At 46.6% G+C, this 5,168-nt stretch overlaps 1 protein-coding gene across 1 annotated transcript in view; it reads right to left on the reverse strand.

Annotated features, from left to right (window-relative positions):
• The window catches only part of Rhpn2 (rhophilin Rho GTPase binding protein 2), a 58,166-nt gene that overhangs the window by 33,080 nt on the left and 19,918 nt on the right, over positions 1–5,168 (reverse strand). The window lies entirely within an intron of this gene.

Here is a 5,168-nt window from a genome sequence, read left to right on the forward strand (position 1 = left end):
AGCTGGTGTCCTTGTTGAGCCGTCCCTGCAAGGAATCTCAGGTGATGACTGTTAGATGCCATCAGATGAGCCACCTCCAAGACCCTGGGCTATCCGGACCACACCAGCCAAGAGATGGACCTGAGATGTGTCTAGCAACACTGCAAGCTGCTGGGTGTGAATCCTGAGAAATCCCTGAAAGGAGTTAACCTTGAAAAGACCAAAACCAGGCCAGACAGTGGGGGTGCACATGCCTTTAACCCCAGCACTTGGGAGGCAGAGGCAGGAGGATCTCTGTGAATTTGAGGCCAGCCTGGTCTACAAAGCAAGTTCCAGGACAGCTAGGGCTGTTACACAGAGAAAGCCTGTCTTGAAAAACCAAAAAAAGAAAAGAAAAGAAAAGAAAAAAGAAAAAAACAAAGAAAAAGAACAAAAAACCAAAACCAAACAGAAAACCTTCTCTCGTCATCCACAAACAGGTCACAAATTATCTCCTTAACACTTGCATATAGAAGGCCCTGGGTTCATTCCCAGCACTGCAAAAAGGAAGAGAAAAGAGCGTAAGAGTGACCTTATTGCTTTGTTCAGAAGAGGAAAGCAATCGGTCTTTGACCAGTAAATATGATGGTAGCTCCCAGCTTTCATAGAGAGATGTTCTTTGTCAGGTTTTATATAAAAGGCAACTATCTGTTTGTTTATTTATTTATTTTTAGTTTTTCAAGATTGGGTTTCTCTGTGTAACAGCTCTGGCTGTCCTAGAACTCCCTATGTAGACCAGGCTGGCCTTGAACTCAAAGAACCACCTACCTCTGTCTCTCAAGTGCTGGAATTAAAGGTGCGCCACTACATCTGACCACCTCTCTCTCTCTCTCTCTCTCTCTCTCTCTCTCTCTCTCTCTCTCTCTCTCTCTCTTTCTGAGACAGGGCCTCATTATATAGCCCTGGCTCGTGGACCTGGAACTCACTCTAAAGACCATGCTGGCCTTGGACTCACAGAGAGCTACTTGTCTTTGCTTCCCAAGCTGGCATTAATGATATGTACCAGCCATACCTGGCTAAGATTTGTGTTCTTTTTATTGCGTGTGTGTGTGTGTGTACGTGTGTGTGTACATGTGTGTACGCATGAGTGCTGGTGCTTGAGGAAGCCAGAGGTGTCAGGTCCTCCTGGAGCTGAAGTGACAGATAGCTGTGAGCCACCTGGCATGGTGCTGAGAATCCAGCTTGGGTCCTCTGCAAGAGCGGCACACACTCTTTAACTACTGAGCTAACTCTCCAACCTTGAACGTGGTCATATTCATAATCTAAGCTTTTGTTCTGATTTGCTTTTTGGCGAGACAGTCACACTCTATAGCCCAGGCTGGCCCAAAACTCTTAGTCCTCCTGTCTCTGCCTCCCAAGTGCTGAAATTAAAGACGCGGGCCACCACCACCCAGCTCCAAGGCACACTTTTACCACTCCCTGTTGTGAATATTCCTTTATACTGTGATGTGAGATTCCCCTCTGTATGCTGTGATTACCACTAAAAAAGAAAGAAAACTGCTTTGAGCCTATAGCAGAGCAGAACAGAACAGAGCTAGGCGGGGAAAACTAAACTGAATGCTGGGAGAAGGAAGGTGGAGTTGGAGAGAAGCCATGGAGCCGTGGCTGGAGACAGACATGTCAGAACCTTGTCAGTAGGTCACAAGTCTTGTGGTAAAATATAAAATATTGGAAACGGGTTAAATTAAGATTTAAAAGCTAGCCAATAAGAAGTTAGAGCTAATAGGCCAAGCAGTGATTTAATTAATACAGTTTCTGTGTGGATATTTTGGGACTCTGGGTGGCTGAAAAAAACGAACAAGCAGCCTGCTACAACAACACTGTGTGACTTGTCAATACCTAGGCAGGAGGCATAGCCATGGCTTCAGGACAAAGAGAGTTCTGGGAGGAAGAAAGGTGGGGTCCCCAGTGGGGACAGAGAAGAAGCAGACATGCAGAAGGAGAGGTAAATGTCACGAGTCACATGGCAACGCATGGATGGATACAAATGGACTAATTTAAGTTAGAAGAGCTAATGGGAGATTGGAGAGATGGCTCAGGGGTTAAGAGCACTGGCTACAATTCCAGCCGTCCCAAGTTCAATTCCCAGCAACTACATGGTGGTTCACAAACATCCATAATGAGATCTGCTACCTCCTTCTGGCCTGCAGGAATACATGCAGGTAGAATACTGTACATATAATAAATAAATAAATCTAAGTCTTGGTGTCATTATTTGGGAGCTGGCAGGACAGAGAAAGACTTGTAATAGCTTCCTCCCTTCCCTCCTCCTTTTCTTCATTTCGCTCTCTCTTCCTTTCTCAGTGTCCCATGTACTGAGATGGTAGGATGAGCCCAACTTCATTAACAACCTCAATGGTAGAGCACTCCAGCATGAGAAAGGCACTCGGCCCTAGCACTGAAAGCAATTGGCTTTGGGTACAAAGATGACTCAGAAATCAATCCTGAGGTTTGAGTGGTTTCTAGAACAGGTGAGGTTTTTTTTTTTCATGCATTCATTGGTGGAAGAAGCATTCTCAAATACAATATACTTTGGCAACATGGCAGGTGTTACCAGCAATCTCTGGGCCAGGCTATAGGATAGACAAATCTGGGACCATCTGGCTCTGGTCAGGGAGCAAGGATGGAGGACCGGGTTTGTTTGCAAGGATAGAGCGTTGGGTTTGTTGGTTACTGTGCTCCGTTCCCAGGCTGCTTTTCTGAATGAAAAGAGATGGCTTCCATGGACCTTCTCAGAGGAAGGTGGCCTTTTTATAGCCGTGGCCCAGTTGTACGTCTCTCTCTGAAGCCATAGCCTGGCTACTGAACCCAAGTCTGAGAGGCACCAGGCAGAGAGTGTTTTGGCTCATGCCTGTCCAGAAAAAGTACACCACCACAACTCTGTGACCTGTGTCACAAGGGAAGAATCGGCTCACTCAGTTTTCACAAGAGAGTGTGTATGAGCTATAAGAACCCATTTGGGAAGACAAGACCCCACAGTTAGTGCCCTCAGAAGTCAAGCCACCAGGGTAAATAGTCAGCCTGGCCACAACCAACTTCTTCCTTCCACTACCAAACACACACCACATCATTTCCATCAACCTGGAGCCTCTGGCCTCTTTTCTTTCCTTTGAGACAAGGTCTCATGCATCCCAGCCTAGCCTTACACGTGACCTGTCTACCATGCAAAGTTCCCACGTGACAATGGCTCCTCCGCCTCAAGTTTAAAAGGATAAGAAGTGTCCCCCCCAAAGTTGAGGTGTTGCAGGCTTGTTCTTCAAGCCATGCTCAGATATGGGGAGCTGAAGAAGTGGCTGGATGATGAGGGTCTCTGACTTCATCAATATTAACCCATGGATGGCATCAGGATGTGATGGCATTATGGGGCAGTGGTGGGAACATTAGGAGATGGGGTCTGGTTAGAGAAAGGCCACTAGGTGCATACCTTTAAAAGACATTATCTTGTCCCCTGTCCTGTCAGTCACATGCACCTGATACAGAATAGTCTTCCTTTCCTAAGACCCAGAGTCAACGGATTCCGCTGACTACAGACTGAAACTCCAATGAGCTCACTAAATCCAACCTATCATTTTGCTGTTGTTTTTTAATTTTGTTTTGCTTTTGTTTTGTTTTGTTTTCAAGACAGGGTCTCTCTGTGTAACAGCTCTGGATGTTCTGGAACTCACTTTGTGGATCAGGCAGGCTGGCCTCGAACTCACAATGATCCACCTGCCTCTGCCTCCCAAGTGCTAGAATTAAAGGCACACGCTACCACCACCTGGCTTTGTTTTGATTTTTTTCAATTACTTTATTTATTATGTATACATTGTTCTGCCTGCCTGTATGCCTTCTACAGGCTAGAAGAGGGCACTAGTTCTTATTACAGATGGTTATGAGCCACCATGTGGTTGGTGGGAATTGAACTCGGAGCCTCTGGAAGAACAGTCAGTGCTCTTAACCCCTGAGCCATCCTTCCAGTCCTTTGTTTTGGGTTTTTTTGTTTTGTTTTTTTTTTTTTTTGAGACAAGGTTTCTCTGCTATCCCGGAACTCGCACTATAGACCAAGCTGGCCTTGAATTCATAGAGATCTGTCTGCCTCCACCTCCCAGTGATGTTTAAATCCTGTGCTGCCACCACCCGGCTACATCCAGTCTCTTTGAGTTGGCTCCCCCACTCAAATATTTGTCACAGCCATGAAATGTCCAATGCAAAAATAAATGGGAATTTTCCATTCCGATCCATGTGTCCCTGTTTGTTTTTGTGTGGTCCTGGGATGGCACACCCAGTGCTCTATAATTGAATCCCATCAGCTCTTCATTTTTGGTTTAGAGTAATTTCATTTCCTCCAAACCTTTTAGTAAAGCTGTCCCTCTGAGAACGGCTCCACCCTGACTGTGTCTCCCACATGCTTTGGAGACCATATTGGAACTGCTTAATCAACTCTGGCAAGTTGTCTTTCCTCTGTCAGTTTGCTCTGCCAGACTGTGCCCACATCCCACTCTGCCAGGGACTCAAGTATGGAGGCAGTCGGGTGGGGGTGAAGGGTGTTTCCACCATGTGCCCCATATAGGCCCTTGGCTAAGGCATCAGATACAGCCCCAGTATGGGAAGAAGGCAGGTCCAGGATCAGGCATCAGCCTGAAGGTCAAGGGAACTCAGACATCCCACTGCACAGTCATGCTCAAGCCCCCAGGAACTGACCTCTCTATAGCCAGGGCCACCCCAGCGGGACCCTTGGGCCTAGCCATCGCAGAGTGAACTGGAGGCCTGCAACTTATTCACTTGGCTGTCAGTGTGTCGTTTTTTTCACCCCTTAACTGGTTGCCAATATTTCTAAGTTCAGGGATCCTAAGATTTTTAAACGCTGGCATGGTGGAACAGGCCTAAAATCCTGCATCTGGGAGAGGCAAAGGCAGGGGGACCTTGAGTTTCAGGGCAGCCAGGGCTACAAAGTGAGGCTCTTTTCGCAACAAAAACAAAACAACAAAACAAACAATAGGACTGGGACTATATCTCGGTTACCCATATATATATCGGGTGTGGTAGCAAACACCTGCAATCTCAGCCTGCAGGAGGCAGACACAGGAGGATCAAAACAACTTCAAGGTCCAGCCTAGGCTACATAGTGATTTCCAGGCCAACCAAGTGAGACCTTGTCTTAAAAAAGAAAG

Source organism: Microtus ochrogaster, unplaced genomic scaffold (genome assembly GCF_000317375.1).
Source record: "Microtus ochrogaster isolate Prairie Vole_2 unplaced genomic scaffold, MicOch1.0 UNK32, whole genome shotgun sequence".
Classification (NCBI taxonomy): domain Eukaryota; kingdom Metazoa; phylum Chordata; class Mammalia; order Rodentia; family Cricetidae; genus Microtus; species Microtus ochrogaster.